Raw genomic sequence first — 17,936 nt, 5'->3', positions numbered from 1 at the left:
AACGTCTTGTCAGACGAGTTCCACTCCCTCAGACATTTAAAATCCATGAGCCCGAATGCCTGAGGGAGTATCTATACAAATATGATGTTATAGAGTCTTTGCTTTTTACGACAGCTAAGTCTCTCTCTCGGTTCAAAATGTTGAGATCCAGCAACAAGCAAGAGCAAGATAACCAGCAACAAATTAAACTGCAGACCAGCTTAATGCAGGTAGTGGTCTTCCGCTTTATGGTTTTTTAAATCAGAGATTTGCTTCTCCTAGAAAGGTTGCCTTCACCACGACTTACGGGAGCCCTCTCCACCCCAATACACATATACACACACACAAATACACACGGTGCTAGTTGGCCGTTGACCCCGAAAAAGGTTCATTCGCCCTTTGGAAGGTCTTGTTTTTAATCCTTCAGGGAGACTAGCCGCCCTCCTCACCAAACAAGTCTGGTGGGGGAACCAGTTTAGTCGCCGGTGACCCGACCATGAGGCAGGTAGTACTGGGTTACATGGTACCAGTAGCACATGACATGACCTGACATACATACATATACACATATATACATACATACAAATATATACATACATATACAAATATATACATACATACACATATACATATACATACACATATACATACATACACATATGCATACATACATACACATATACATACATACATATATATACATACACATATGCATACATACATATACATACATATATATACATACATACATATACATACATATATATACATACATATATATATACATACATATATATACATACATATATATACATACATATATATACATACATATATATACATACATATATATACATACATATATATACATACATATATATACATACATATATATACATACATATATATACATACATACATACATACATATACTTACATACATATATATATATATATATATATATATATATATATATATATATATATATATATACACATATAATTTAAAAGATGACGAATAAAAATTACTTAGAACTTTGTTAAATCATAATCAAACTATAATCATTTGATCAATAAGAACGAAAATGGGAAGGAAATGGAAAAGAAGCATTTTAGGCCATGCCATTTGAAACTTAATACTTCTCATCAGAAGAGGTGAGAGGCCGGCATTATAATAGTATAAGGATATCCAAATAAAACCAGCTTCAAAAACATTTGGATATGAAATTAAAAAAGAACGAGGATTATTAAAGTAGATGATAGTGCGAAAAGTAGAGGTAGAGGAAGCAGTAGAAACGAAAACAAAACAAGAAATGTATATCAGAAAAAAAATAAGGAAAACGAAAACAATTAAAACAAATGTATATCAGAAAAAAAATAAGGAAAACGAAAACAATTAAAACAAGAAATGTATATCAGAAAAAAAATAAGGAAAACGAAAACAATTAAAACAAGAAATGTATATCAGAAAAAAAATAAGGAAAACGAAAACAATTAAAACAAGAAATGTATATCAGAAAAAAATAAGAAAAACGAAAACAATTAAAACAAGAAATGTATATCAGAAAAAAATAAGAAAAACGAAAACAATTAAAACAAGAAATGTATATCAGAAAAAAATAAGGAAAACGAAAACAATTAAAACAAGAAATGTATATCAGAAAAAAATAAGGAAAACGAAAACAATTAAAACAAGAAATGTATATCAGAAAAAAAATAAGAAAAAATTAATAAACACAAAAGAAAATTGAAGTAGAGGCCAGATGGAAAAGAGTCCAAAAATTAATATATGTGTGTGTGTTACTCACAGAAAATGTTACACTGTATCACAGTTCTTTAGTGCAGCTAGAACTGCTTCAAGCTGGGATTGAAACTCGACCGCCTAGACAACAGCCGGCACTTCTAACCCCTACACCATTTAGCTACTAGGTAGTTAAGTCAAATTACAATGAAAAATATTGTCAAATGCCATAGGCTTCATTTGTTTACACAAAGGGCATTACATCATATATTGGTGGTAGTTTATTATTTCACTCACCAGTATGTTCAACCTAAGAAAGGGGCATTTTTAGTCATCCACAGAGAAATTATTTTGCTGTATCATAGTTTTCAGTAGGGGCATGTGTGTGTGTGTGTGTGTGTGTGTGTGTGTGTGTGTGTGTGTGTGCGCGCGCGCACGCGCGTTAGTGTTGGGACGATTAATCAGAACTTTTTGGGATATCGGAATCAGTATCGGAAAAATTTGTGCATATTTTCCAATGTCAAAAACAATTCTTTTAATTATTTTTTTATTGGATTTTATTTAAAGCATAATTTTCCACTGGTCGTAGTAATTGATAAAAATGATAAATATTTATTGATTTTAAACTGCCACTAAAACTAAAATCTTACAAATGTTTTTCTGTGTTTGAGAAAATATATACACATTAAACATGTGTTTTTACAATAATCAGGAAAAATAATAACATTATAGTTAAATATTTACAGATATATACAGAATTGGAATCAGAATCGGTAATTGTACCGGAATCATGAATTTAGTACGGAATCAGTAATTGTATCGGAATCGGGAAAAATATTGGAATCATCCTATCACTAGTGTGTGTATGTATTAAAAGTACTTCAACGCCTCTCAGATACGATTGAACTTGTTTGTAAATTAGTGTTTTCATTGAATTTTGTGTTGCTGCTAAAAATAGAACACTAAATTGTAGGTGAAAATAATGTCATTGTTGACATCATTTCTACCTTCAATCAAAAAGAAGAAGAACTATCCATTTTCCTCGGTTTGGGAAATTACCATCAACAACAACAAACGAATAATCAGTGAAATCCAAAATGAGGAGGTGGGAAAAACCGTCACAACGGAGAAAGGGTGAGAAATAAACATTGAGAGAGTAGAGTCGGAGTCGCAGAAATCTTCAGAAATTGTGATCTTTTATTAGTGACTAGCCTGGGTGCCCGGCGTTGCCCGGGTGTTTGGAGATGTGTGTTGAGCAAAAAAAAAAGAAAAAGTGGTAGTAGGCAGGTAGGCTCGAACCCATAAGGCGCAAAGGAGGAAAAGAATGTGAAAAAAAAAAAGTGACGTCTTTGCTATTGCACCCATCGCCAAACCGGAAGTGACATAGATTTAAATTAAGGCTAGTTAATCAAAAAACAGGGATAAATTTCGAAAATATCAGCGAAAAAAGAGACCCCTCCCTGTAGAAAAGTGCTCAGTTGAGGGTGAAAGAATTAATGTTTTTGGTCAATTTTTCGATATTTGTCATCTGAAGGGTCGAGCTTTAAAATGATACTGATCACGTGAAAATTCGTCACCTTTGTCAAAAGTTTTAGGCAGACATACATACATACATACATACATACATTTAAACAGACAGGTGAGATTTATATTATAGACAACAAATTATCAGAGTGAGTAAATCATATACTCAGAATAAGAAGTCCATTTTGGCTAGAATCAAAGTGTAGTATCTGCTCTGATACTACACTTCATCTTTTCTAGAATTGGTTAGTCAAAAGGAAATCCTTCTCGACTTAGGCAAATTTTATCTTTGTCCGAATCCAGATTGCTCCTTTTGGGGAGCTGAATTTTCCCTACATAAAAAACCGACCTTGTCGTGTCCAACTCTACTCTTGTGAAAAGACAAGCAAACAGAATGTTTATCTTCATTCTGCAAAAGGGAAATGCAGCACAAAAAAATATTTTTGGGTAGCCCTGTTGGTATTCCCCAGTAGGGGCGCTTCCGGCGATTAGCAATAAAATAACCTCTTTTTAAAGGATGAAAAAGGTAAAGTCTGGGAAGGTGGACCTCTTAGAACTGCACATTACTAGGACCATACTTCAACCAATAAGGAAAAAGCTATCCCAACAATGAGCCAGATCAGCATTTCTCAACCGGGAGCCATTTGTCCTGTAAGGGGGTCACAAGACAACACCGAAAATATGTAATTCAAAAGGTAGAAACTTGCAATGTATAAATAAGGTGACAAGACTTCAGTAATGAAAACAAAATGAACCAATCCTTGCAAGTCATGATGTGACAGTCAGTGACATTCAAGACAAACGGAATGTCTGCTCGAATTGAAGTCTGATATGCACAATTGAAAGCCTCTTTTCCTTTCCAACCACAGCCTTGTTTCCTTTCTTGGACGCGCATTTACAAACACAGAGGATTGAACTTACTATCAACATCAAATGTTCCATCACTGGATATCTCAACATTCTCTCCAGTGAGTTCAAATCTTATTTTCATGAAGCACAATTGAATGTCCTATGGCATAGAGACCCTTTCAACACTGAAATTTAACTGAAGATGAAACAGAAGAATTGGCAGAGTTCAAGGATTCAAAAGCAATGAAACTGGCCTTCTATATACAGAAAAGGCAAAAGTGGCATGTGTGTTTTTGTATGGCCAGCAAAGTCTTGAGAGGGTCACTATTTTTTACAACTTTTTATATACTGCCTATATTATAATATCTAGGATTTGCAAAGGGATGGCGTATCTAGATTTATTTTGATTGACTTTTATAAAATTCGCGCTATTCCATCCTCTCGGGTGTTTGTTTGTGTTTTTTGTCTAAAAGCGAAACTGAATTAGCTTTGATCAATGTGGGGAAACCCTTTTATATCAAACAATTGCTATTCGTTTGGAGAGCTCCCCCTTCTTGGGGGAAACTGGTTTTCCCCAACATCGTGGGGAAACAAATTAATGAAACGGTGGAAAGCTGAACTGGCCTTTAGCCAACGTTCATTTCTGCATTCACTTAGCAAGTAAACATTTTGATTGATATCGCTAAATTTGAATGCTATCCACTTCCTATGGTTTCGTAATGTAGCGGTAAAAGTTCACGTTTTCTTTCACTTTCTTTTCCACCTTTGCGTCACGGGTTCAAACCTGCCTGCCTACTAACCGCTTTTTTTTTTCTGCTCAACACACACATTCAAACACCCGGGTAACGCTGGGTACGCCCGCTAGTCAGTAATAGAAGACATCCAGCTTCTGGTTGTCTGTTAAGGATGTGTATCCCCTATTTATCTGTAATGCTCATACAATTTGCTACAACATACCTTTGCGAATGTTTACTTTCTGACCTTGCGACCATTAAAACAAAGATCAGAAACCATCTTGATGTTAGGAGCGATATTCATCTTGCTATGTCCAAGATGTAGCCAGGCCTAAGAGCTCTCATCACACGAGCTCAACAGCAAGTGAATCATTTTCAGCAAAATTTTCACTTTCATTTATAATTTTAGAGTAAACAAATAAGCAACATACAACAAAATTTGCTTCTTTTTTTTTTTTGCTTTTTTTTATTTTCTTTCTTTGAAGATTGTAATGCTGAGTATGGGGCAGCCAATCCAGATGCCAATATTGCCCTGCTTTTTATTGAAACCAACCGAGAGCTCTTTTTAGTATTCTCACTGTTCCCTTAAGTGCAATTGTCTGGATCTCTTTTGCACTTGGTTCACCAGGAATATTTGTTAGGTAGGACTTCAGGTTCTTCTTCATAAGCCCTGTAGTACCTATAATAACTGGTATGATTGATATCTCTTTAAGATTCCAGTTTCTTTACACATCATACATGAGACCTTGATATTTGGTTTGTTTCTCTCTTTCAGCTCTGTTCAGACCTCCATCATTAGGGACACTCACTTCAACCAAGGTTGCTACTCTTTCTGACTTATTTTTGTCAAAGTGCAGGGGGCCATGAGTTTTGAGATACTCAGTAAGGGGGCCATGGGTCATCAAAGGTTGATGGGCTGGACTGATGGTTTTGGGGCCGAGGGAAATGAATAGAAACTCAAACTCATAACGATTTATATTGGAGATTAGATTAGGTTGCTGTATGGCTTTAGTGTTTTTGCTATTTTTATTGATTTCATTATTGGTTTTGTTATGTTTGTTATAATTCTTAAAATATTTATTTTATTTAATTAAATTATCTTTTTTTTTTTTAATTTACATTACATTTGTTGCATAATATTCTAAACTGAATGTTATATTTTATTTGTGTATGTAAAAAAATATATTTAAAAAACAATTATTTTGAAATATATTATATTAGTGTTGGGACGATTAATCGGAATCGGGAATCGAAAAAGTTAGAATATTTGAGAGTATCGGAATCGTAAAAATTTGTGCATATTTTCCAATGCCAAAACGATTCTTTTAATAGTCTTTTTTATTTGAAGTCTTTTGCTGGTTATAATTATAAAATAATAAATATTTATTGATTTTTAACTACTAGTAAAACTAAAATCGATAGATGATCCCCCATAAGTGTATTTTTTTAATTAAGGAAAATATTTCCACATTTAACACGCGTTTTTACAGTAATCGGGGAAAAATAATAAGTTTACAGTTAACTATGAAGAGATTTATGAAGAATCAGAATCAGTAATTGTATTGGAATTGAGAATTTAGTACGGAATCAGTAATTGTATCGGGATCTGGAAAAATATTGGAATCGTCCCATGACTATATAGAATATTAAATTTTATTTGTAAATTTAAAAAGATTTATTTTTAAGTATTGTTATTAAATTGAAGAAAAATCATCAAAAATAAATGTTAACTTTTATTTTATTACAGCTATATTAAAAAAAATATTCCTATTTTCTGTTGCATGTACATTTTTTCACAATTTAAATCAATTCAATAAACGTGTTAATTGCGTTACTTTGTTACTTTATTGAACTTGTTCTGAATTACCAGAAAAGTTTGGTTAGAAAAATAAAATTAATTTTGGATTATCTCCCTTTTTCGTTAGTATCACTCTTTCAAAAATGAAAACAAAAAAATACTTCTGCCGAGTTAAAGTGCATTTGTGCCAAAAGTGCAATTAAGTTTCACCCATGATACCAAGAGTAAAATAAAAATGAGATTCTACTCGAAAAATATTTGAATTTTTGTTTTAATAAATTATTTAGAGTATGAGCTCATCTTGCTATATACATATATAAACGTAAAAATATCACTCAGTTCATGATCACATGGTGTATCACATTTTTTTTGTATTTACAAAATGACAAACATTTTGAAAATGTAAAAAAAGAAAATCGTTACTCGTTCTGTACTATGCTATGTAGTAAAGAAGTGAGTGATCAATAACGCTTGGTCAAGAAGTGGGTGATCATTTATATCGGAAACTTCACACTAAGATATAAAATATTTTGCTTCTGAATTTTTTAGATTAGGACTGATTATTCATACGATTTGGATTCTTGGACTACTGTTCTCATCTTGAGTGTTAATTTCTCAACATTCTGGTTGTCGATGTAACCTCCAACCTTTTTCAGTTGCATTTTGTTGAACTCGTGAATCTTTCTGTCAAACTCAGGAATCTGTACAGGATTTCGAATAGATAGCAAGTACTTTCTCCACTGCGCCACAAGTTCTTGTCATAGTGAATAGTGTTTGGTAAAATTCAGTTGTAAGTTACAGTCTTCTGGAGGTTGAGGGTTCAATCCTCAATGTGGGTGACATTTAAAATACAATTGTGAATTACTTAGAACTTCTACCCAGTCATGGTTAATGGAATGAGAGCATGCTACCCTTGTGGATTAAATAAAGAGTTCCATTCGAAATTCCGTGCAGATTCCCCGAGTTCGACAGAAAGAATCCCCGAGTTTGACAGAAAGAATCCCCGAGTTTGACAGAAAGAATCCCCGAGTACGACAGAAAGAATCCCCGAGTACGACAGAAAGAATCCCCGAGTACGACAGAAAGAATCCCCGAGTACGACAGAAAGAATCCCCGAGTTTGACAGAAAAATTCCCACAGTTTGACAGGATACACTTAAAGAAGGCCGGAGGTTGCATCGAATAAAACGGTTCGAAAGTAAAACTAAACGAGAACAGTAGTCGAAAGAATCCAAATAATATGTATTTTTTTTTTTTTTTTTCCAATATGTTGTGTAGTAAACAGAAAAAATAATATTTATATTTTCTCGTTGGCAGCTTGGGGGCAAATTGTAACATTTTATCAAGAGGATACTTGTGCAGTTTAAATTGCCCACGCAAATCGTTTTCATTTTAGAAAAGTTCCATCCGTGCAAGTGAAGAGTTAACAAAGCCTACTCCTCTCCACGTTAGGAATGGCTTACTAAACTTGTTTGGGGATGTTAAACTACACAAGGGCCACCAAAGTTCTAAAACGTCTACGATTTTCATCTTCTCTATTATCTCATGTCTATATTGGTAAATTCAGGAGAAAATATCACATATGTGTGCCTGTTTTCTCATGTTAGCGTAACTTTTATAATTGCACATCAATTTTATTATTAACTATAAATCGAATATTTATTAAAATAAAAAAATGCAATATAGTCAAGTAAATCGAATTTTTTCATATTCTATTTTAAAAAGAAAATTTGGTGCTTCTACAGAATTGGGACGAGATTTTGTAGTCGACAAATAGTTTTCAGCTAAAAAGCAATGGTTTCAACTGATTTTTTTTTTTCACTTCTAAAAAGTTACAACGGTAGCTTCCAAATTGTGCAGTCGAAATTACGTGAATATTACTGAATTATTAAACAAAACTTCAATCGCGTTAGCAGGTGAAAAATTGCCGCCATCTTGTTTAAATCGAAACGGAAAATTACCTCCGTTTTGAACTCTCCTGTGTCTTACGATCGTTTTCATCAAATTCTATTTTTTTATTATCTTTAATAAATAATTTTCTACCTTATCGATTTTCGTAATTTTTGGATATAATCATCTTAAAAATACGAGAAATACACAGATGCTATTGTTTTCAAGTGCAGTTTTACGATTTCCGAAATTTCGTCCCAGTAGTGTAGAAACGCCAAAAATTTACTTCGTAAAAATTAACCAAAATGCATCTCGGTTTCTTATCTATCTTCTAAATTTAGTTTCGTAAAACTTCATCAGAATGCGTTTCGGTTTCTCATCATCTAAATTTCATTCAATACAAATCTACCATTATTCATTTCGCTTTCTAATATATCATCTAAATTTAATGTCGTAAAAGTTAACCGTAATGCATTTCGGTTTCTTATGTTTAATTTCATAAAAAAACTACAAGAATGTTTTAAGAGGTAGCGGTCGAAACGATTCTGTCGATTGGAGAATCAATTTTGATAACACACTAACACGGGCTTCAAATGACGTCAGCGGAAAGACACGAAATTCCTCGTTCGTCCCGGACAATGCAGGGTATCCTTGCTACTACCGCAATGTTGCGATAAAGCTTTGTGGAAGATTGGACCAGGGAACTGCTCCAACTTTCAGCAAGATTAAAGTTCATAAAGTCCCTATTTACTTCCCTCCCCACGAGGGCAGAGTTAAACACAAGGTTGGTTTTTAATGCGAGAAAAATCCAGTTGTCCAAAAAGGGGTATTCTGGATTGGGACAAAGATAAAAAAAAAAAAAAAGAAAAGAAAAAGGTGCTTCTGCAGTTTATCACCGAAATTGGAGATGCCATTTTATTTCACGCACCTGTCGTTCAAATCCAAGAGAGACATCAGTATTTTAAACTATGATCGAAGTTAGAAATAAATACCCAAAATTTAAACTAGATATTAATTACTTTCGGAAAGAACTATGAAAAAAAGTAAATAACGAAAGTGAAAGAGAACATATATCCGTAATTGTTTAATTGGAAATGTTTCGATTTAATTAATGAAAACCGAAAATGTTTTCATGAAACGTGTGTGTGTGTGTGTGTGTGTGTGTATATATATATATATATATATATATATATATATATATATATATATATATATTATTATTATTATTATTATTAAAAACAAAATGAAATGACATATTCATAATTGTCTAAACTAGGCGAGCGAGCGCCATTTGAAAACCAAAACATTTACTGTATAAAAATTTATCAAAATATAATTGTAAAAACATTTATTGAAAAGTTTGCGTAAGAAGATATAATTTTAATAAAACAATTTTGTAATGAAAGCAACATTGGATTTTTATAAACTATTTTTTTTCGAACAAATAAATAATTTTAATGAAACATTTTTTTTAATTAAAGCAACTTTGAAGGGTCAACAACAAATTAATTTAAATGAAACCGAAAAATCATTATCTAGTTTAATTTTGTTATTGCTTCGATCATAGTTTAAAATACTGATTTCTCCCTTGGATCTCAACGACAGGTGCGCAAAATAAAATGGCGTCTCCAGTTTCGGCGATAAAGTGTAGAAGTACGGATAAAAATGGCACTTCTGCATTTTAGCATCCCCTCTTCTCCATGATAAAAATGAGTTTCTAAATAATAATGTTGTTATTTTAGCACGATCCGTAAACTTCTAAAGTACCTTTAATTCAATTAAAACAATAATTGAAATAATAAGTAATGGCGTTCAAACCTTCGGACTGTTTTGCCGAGGATATTAAACTGCAGAAGTACCATAAAAATTGTTCCGATCTAGAAGGACTTTTCTCCTTTACTTACCGAGGACAGAAAAGATTAAGTGTTGTTTGTGCTAGAACAGATACAACACTTTGAAATATTTATTTGCACAAAATATAAAAATACATAATGAACAAATTAGGCACAAGGCCATTCAAAGGTGTGGGGATAATGGGTCTCAAATACTAAAAATTGTCTATCCCACTCTTAACGAGAAATATCTCAGTCACCACAATACCACATTCACTTCAAGCGCTGTCCTACTTAAAATAAATCCAAATACGACATTTTGATCATAGCCAAAAGGGAGAGTGATACAGCTTCCCCGATGGGAAGACTCTGAAAGGGTTCAAAAATAACTAAGAACGGACCCTGTCGACATTCCTTAATGACTTAGGCAACCGGAATAAATCAAGTCCTTCGCGAGGGAGATGTTGATGGATTCTTAGGACTGAACCGGATTAGATCTTATTCTGTAAAAAAATAAAAAAATAATAAAAAGTCGGGGAACCCTGAGGTCGAATTGTGTTATGTTTTTCTCGACTGGTAAAGCTTTATTGACGATAGAATATTAAATATTAACAACAACTTGCTACACAAAATCCTAAGCTGTTCCATCAGCTGTTTAAAAATATTGTCAAGTTTGTTATTTAGCGTAAAGCTTTATTTTGGGGCTGTCAACAAATAATATTAGGGGGTTTCTTAAACGGGGTAAAATTAAATATAAGTGAAGTTATTGGTGGAGACTGTGTGACATTTAGACAACATAGAAAAGGGGAAAGGTCAGAGGTCGAGTCGACGTCATTCTTTTTCAATAAAATGATGACACGAATATTTACAAATTCAGACCTATCGTCACATCATCACAACCACGATGGAATCAAAGTTGTTTTCTTAATAAAAACTGGAAATCGTGTTTATAGAAAGTTTACAAGACATAAATAATTTAAATAAATTATGAGTTAGGTAAAAAAATATAGTTTTTTACTCTTTCCCCCTACACTACCAAAGAAAAATATGCATCATTTTTTCGTGTGGTGGGAGTCTCTTTATTATATAAATATAACGTAAAAATGATCACCCACTTAGGACTAGAAATCGTTATTTATCTTCTAGTTATTGCCTACATAGCGTAGGACAGAATGGGTAACCATTTTTTGTATTACTGTTGTTATCTGTTCATGGTTGTTGGTTGATTGTTGAATTTTGCGTCATGTCAACCGAAACGGTGTGTCTTCGTAGGCGTCGTATATTTTGTAAACATGGAAAAAAAAAATGTTTAACCCATGGATACGGTTACTCATTCTGTTCCACGGCAACTAAGAACAAGATTCTCATTTTATGTTAAGTTTATAAAGTGAACCCCCGTTAAAATGTCTAACTTATTTCTTTCTTTAGTTTAACTTTAAAAAATATGGTACTTGTGCAGAATACGGACCGTGCTGAAATAATAACGTTAAGATTTAGAAACCCATTCTTAACATCAGGAAGAGATGGCTTTCTGTACTTTCATCTAACCATTTAATAAGCAAAAGATGTCGTAAAAATTTGATTTAAACGGAAAATCTTATCCAGAAAAATAGCATCGTTCGTAGTTTGCATAAATATTTTTAAAAAATGTTAAGTGTTAACGAAAAAATCTTTTTTATTTTCCTGGGGACAAAAGGTAAAACTAAAGAAAAAAAAAGCAAAGAATATTTATGTTCCTATTTACTTGCCGTCTCACAAGTTAGACCGTGGCTACCGTAATATGACGATGGTCACGGTTAGACACAAGGTCGGTTTTTTATGTGGGGAAAATCCAGCTCCCCCAAAAGGAGCATTCTAGATAGGAACAAAAATTTAAATTCTCTGTCATGAATAATTTCTCATCCCCTGACAGAGGGCAGAAAAGGTAAAGAAAGCGTGGCGCCAAACACTGTGATCTTGGCCTAATAATATTTACGTTTCTAATTTTTTTTTTCTTTTTAGATGAGGATTGATTATTCGTTGGATTCTTCAGATTATTGTTCTCATCAATACTTCGTTTTAATAAAATCATGTTTTTGTTCCATTTTTCGTACTATAATTAAAACCATAATAATATAATCACTCTCGTTTCCAAACCAAACTTAAAACTCTTTCCCCAACTTTCAGTTTGGGTTAGGTTTACGTAGGAGAAAAGCCGTTTCGAAACCCGGTTTGGAGACGAGAATAATTCTATAAAAATTATCAAAAGTATCCTTCCCAGTTAATTAACACAGTTTAAGAGTAATGTGTCGTTTTTAGTAGGTTCAGCTACAAAATCTACAAAGAAAAAGAAGAAAATATGTTTATTTTTACCCTTTGCCCCCATAGTGTTCATATGAGATTTTGAGGAAGCCGGGTATACGCCAGAACTTTGGATGTACTTAGAAAATAAAAAATAAAAAATAAAATTGCCATTAGGAGATTTAGCATCCCCAAGCAAATTAATTTTCATTTTAGGAGAGCTCCGTCTGCGCAAGGAAGAGTTAACAAAGTTCGGTACTTATGCAAAATACGGACCATTATTATTTAGAAACCAATTCTGAACATGGGGAGAAGAGAGTGCTTTAGTATTCTGTATTTTCACCTAACAATTTAATAAACCAAAAATACCGTAAAAATTGAATTTAACTTGAAAATTAAAAAAAAATAGCGACGTCCATATTCTGCATAAGTACACAAAGCCTCCTCCTCATGGTAAGAATGGTTTTCTAAATTTGCTTGGGGATGTTAAATGGCACAAGTATCAATATTTTAGATTTTAGAATGGAGGTTATTCAGGTTCATCTACTGGCAATTTTTGGTACTTCTACAGAATTTGAACCGAAGTTTTTTTTTTTTTTTTTTTTTTTTAACTCTTATCTAACCCTAAACTAACTTTTAGGTTTAGTTTGGCAAAAGTCAGTTCAAATTCTGTAGAAGCACCAAATTTTAAATTCTATAATGAAGGTTTGGGGAGGGGGGTATATCTTTAACTTTTTCAGCTTTAAGATGGTTGCCATTTTAAGATAATACTGTTTCAAAGGCAATCATCGTAAAGCTGAAAAGTTCAAGATAAACTTTTGAGAGTGTCTATCCCAAAGGTGGTGTTTCTTTTTTTTTATTATTAAAATGTTAATTTTTTTTGTCGTTGCTAATCTTAAAGAGCCTGAAATGTGGGAAAATATTGTTCACAATATGAGGTAGGGTAAAAAAGGGAGTTTTATTGTTGTTTCGCGGCTCCGTCTTCCTCTTCTCTTAAAAGCTATATAAACAAAACGTATTGGAAAAGTAATAATATAACTATACAATATAGAATTTTATATATATTATTATTTATTGACTGCTCTAAACACTAAACAGTAACGATTATAAGTAACTATGTCTATATACCCGGCGTTGCCCGGGAGACTCATTTTTATTCAACTTTTCTTTTTTCTTTCATTCTTTTGTAATAGGAAAGTGAAAGTTCATTTTAATTATTACAGCATCGTTTACTTTCTATTTACTTGCCTCCCCAAGAGTGCAGAGTTAAACACAAAGTCGGTTTTTAATGAGAGCACTCAGCTCCTTCAAAATGGTATTTAAGGCAAAAAAATTGTCTCAGTCTAGAAGGATTTCTCTTTAATCGAGGACAAAAAAAGATGAAGTGTAGTATCCGAACAGATGCCACGCCACAGCTACGTTGAGTCATTAAATTATAAATTGGATCAATTTGTTAATAAAATTATAATTGATTTTGGTTATCTTTACGTTTACTGTTTCTAATTCACTTCCGGTTGCTTCTTCATTTTTTTTTATTGATTTTTAACGGTATCTTTTGTTTATTACATTTTTAGGTGAAAGTTTTAATCCTCATGTAAAGAAGGGCTTTACTAAATAAGTTCATTATTTAGAAGAAAAAAATCTTAACATGGGGAGGAGGGTCAACTAGAAGTGAACTAACCATTAATTTTTTTAAGTTAATATTGTTTTAAACTCTATCTATAAATGATTTGAAGTAAATCGCTTTGAAAAACTTTCAACCTTTTAATCCATAAAGAAATATGACTATTTGACAGTTTAAATGCTTCCAAATGCATTTTGAGCTTCTGGAGAATTTGAGCCAACTGAACAGACTTTTGCCAAACTAAACTTAAAACTTATGTTAGTGTTATTTTAGGATTTTAAGAAAACAGTTCAATTTAAATTTATTAAAAGTACCTCATTTCAAGTATCGAAGGATCATAAAATATCGAAGATACAAAACTATCATAAAAAAGAAAAAAATAAAGTGGCAGATTTGTTTGAAATGCATTGTGATGGATTTAATTTCGTAATTAAATTATTTATTTTTTTTTTTTTTTTAGAATGTTATGCGTTATTGCATTTTTTTATTTTAATTAATTCATTAATCGTAACGGATCGTGCTATTTGGTGGAATTTTCAAGTTTTACGGTATCTTGTTTATTAAATTGTTAGGTGAAAGTACAGAATAGTTACAAAACGCTCTTCCCTCTCGTGTTAAGAATGGGTTTCTAAATTACGTTATTATTTCACCACGGTCCGTATTTTGTTATAAGTACCAAATAAGAGAACACACACACACACACGTGAAGTTATCTCATAATTTTATTAATAGACTAAAACGTACCCCAGACGTTAAATGAGTACCCGCATAATAACTGCTCTCCCATCCATGAACCCTGACTTTTTAATTCTTATATAACTTTCATTTTTTAATTCGTTTTTATTAATAGTGAGTGAAATTAAATTGTCTTTTAGAATTGAATTTAGTGGTTAAATATTTTAAGCGTACGTAAAGTGAAAAAAATTATACACACGTAGTAAGTATATTTATGGTAGGTATTGGTTAATATTAATTTTGGTATCCTTTCAATCATGAGATACAATGGATAACTCCTGTCAGGGTGTAAGCGCGGGAAATCTATAGTGAAGCTGAAACAAGGCTTGGGAAATCTCTAACTGCAGATGCAGTGCAGTGGCGAGGATTAATAAAATGAATTTAAAAAAATTTTTTTTTTTTTTTTTTGCATGTTTGCATAAAGAAATAAAATCGTAGTCTTACCTGAAGATAAATAATATTTATCACTTTCCTTTTATCGTTTCCTTTATAGAAATTGGAATTATTGTGATTTTTGTTTGTTTATTTTTGCAACTGCAACTGGTCGTTGGATCCAGTTATTTATTATTTATTTGCTTTCTTTTTACTTTGTTTTTCTTTTTTTACTTATATATGTATATTTTTTCGTACTTTCATTGCTTGTTGCCTGTTTGTCCCTCTTCAAATATATTTAATTCCAGCTTTTATCTTCTTAAGAATCTGGATCATATATGCATTTTGTTGTTATTGTTGTTGTTGTTGTTGTTGTTGTTGTCTTTTTTTTCAATTTCTTTCTCCTTTTGTGTTTTTATTCAAAAAGGAGATAAAAAAAGACCACAAAAATAGAATTATTTTTCAAGAATGAATTAAATTCACATAGACATAATTAGCATTTTTTTTTAATTTCCCTCTTTTTTTTAATTTCCCCTTTGTTCCCCCTATTTTTTCTTCTTTCGTTTTTTCATCGGCCAGCAATTAAAACAACAGAAATCAAAATATATTTGTGTTTTTTTTATATATATAAATAATGAAGAAGCTGGGAGGACTAGGGGAAAAGTAACCGAAACGACTGATTCCTACAATACAACAACAATAATAATAATGATGATGATGATGATGACAATAACTAAAACACGACGATACATATGATCAGTCCTCCCCACTTTCACTATTACTCTACTGCCACCACCACCATTCTTCCCCTTTTTGTTCTCTCTCTTCGCCCTCTTCACTCCCTCTGTATTATCTATTAGTCATTTCACTACCTCCACTCTGTATTCTAGCATTCTCTTCCTTCTCCTCTTTCGTATCTATCATCATCATTATCACCATCATTACGATCATTATAGTTACTCTCCCTCCCTGTCACACTCACTCTTTCTCACATGCATATTTGTTTACACCCTTTTTTCCCTCTTCTTTCTCTTTCACTTTCGCTAGAATGCTTACAATATTCCTGTAGTATTTTCATGCAGGAAAAATAAAATAACTAAATATCTCTTAAAATTCTTAATTAATTAAAAACCAAAGAAACAATATTTGTCTTGTGGACCTTGCCGTAACAGTATTAAAGATACATTTCCTCCCAGGTGTTGTTACGCCCTCCTTAGAAAAGGAGCGTTAGTTTATCGCCAGTAGAATTAATCACGACAAATTTTTGACCCGTCTAAAATACACGCTATTTAGGGGAGTTGCCCTCTCCACAGACATTAAATTGACGTTGTGTCAAAAGTTGCTGTAGTGGAAAGCGGTTTAATAGGTGTGGCACCAGCCCTGCCAGCCCTCCCTCAGACTTATATCTGAGTGAAGTATATTTTTTAGTTTTGTTAGGTCCTAAGAAGTGATGTTACCAGGCACTATCTCCTCCTTTAGAAAAGGGTTGGTTTATTGTTTATCGTCTGAGGCAGCCATATCGGGGAATGTCGAAAAGCCCGTCTAGGACAATTTTTTGCACCAATCCAGTGTGCCTATTTAGAGAGTGAGAGTGGTGTGCAAAGGGATCGAATAGCATTGAGCATCCAAATTGGAGAGGCTGGCATCAGTATCTGACGCATTTTAGGTCTTGGGAAAAAAATTTTCGCTTTAATTTTTTTAAGAATTTCACTCGAAACAACAGAAAACAATTCAAGAAGTTTTTAAAGTTTTTCAAAGAATTTCCCAGGAAGAGAAAGTGCTTATTGAAAAAGAAAAAAAAAAAAAAAAAAAAACAATTGTAATTTATTTTGAAATTCTAATCTATAATATAAATTTCACCTGTCTGTTTAAATGTATGTATGTTTGTATATCTGTCTAAAACTTTTGACAGAGGTGGCAGATTTTCACGAGATCGGTATCGTTTTGAAGCTCAGCCCTTTGGATGACAAATATCGAAAAATTGGCTAACATTAATTCCTTCACCCTCAACTGGGCACTTTTCTACAGGGAAGGGTTGCTTTTTTCGACAATATTTTCGAAAGTGATTCCCTCTTTTCAATTGACTAGTCTTAATTTAAACCTTCGTCACTTCCAGTTTGGCGATGGATGCAACAGCAAAGATGTCACTTTCTTTTCACGTTCTTTTCCTCCTTCGCGGTATGGGTTCGAGCCTGCTTGCCTACTAGCACTTTTTTTTTTGTTTGCTCAACACACACCTCCAAACACATGGGCAACACCGGGCACCCAGTCTAGTTACTTTATAAAAAGTAAAAAAAAAAATATTAATTCAATAAATGATTTATTTTGTGTTATTCTATTAATTTAGTGTGTTTGTTTTGCTTTTAGGAATAATTTATGTGAAATTTTAACAACCTTTGAATTGTCTCCCCTTGTTCCGAGTGAAATTCTTAAAAAATCAAAGCAAAAAATTTTTTCCCTAAACCTAAAATGCATCAAATACCGATGCCTTTCAAGTTTGGATGCTCGGGAGTATAGATCCCTCTGCACGCCACTTTATGAATAGGGACATGGGATCGATGCAAAAGTTATCCTAGACA

The 17,936-nt window shown here is 32.6% G+C and overlaps 1 protein-coding gene across 1 annotated transcript in view; it reads right to left on the bottom strand.

The window, feature by feature from the left end:
• LOC145292919 (transmembrane protein 117-like) overlaps positions 1-16,619 on the bottom strand; it is a 418,600-nt gene extending 401,981 nt beyond the window's left edge. Inside the window, exon 1 of the mRNA XM_080139082.1 lies at positions 15,430-16,619. The gene's annotated coding sequence lies outside the window, so the exon portion shown is untranslated. The remainder of the gene's footprint in view (positions 1-15,429) is intronic.
• Positions 16,620-17,936: the final 1,317 nt, after the last annotated feature.

Source organism: Euprymna scolopes, chromosome 14, assembly GCF_053919585.1.
Source record: "Euprymna scolopes isolate OS-2025 chromosome 14, ASM5391958v1, whole genome shotgun sequence".
NCBI classification, from domain to species: domain Eukaryota; kingdom Metazoa; phylum Mollusca; class Cephalopoda; order Sepiida; family Sepiolidae; genus Euprymna; species Euprymna scolopes.
The sequence above is the reverse complement of the archived record's forward strand: the minus strand, read 5'-3'. Positions and strand labels throughout refer to the sequence as shown.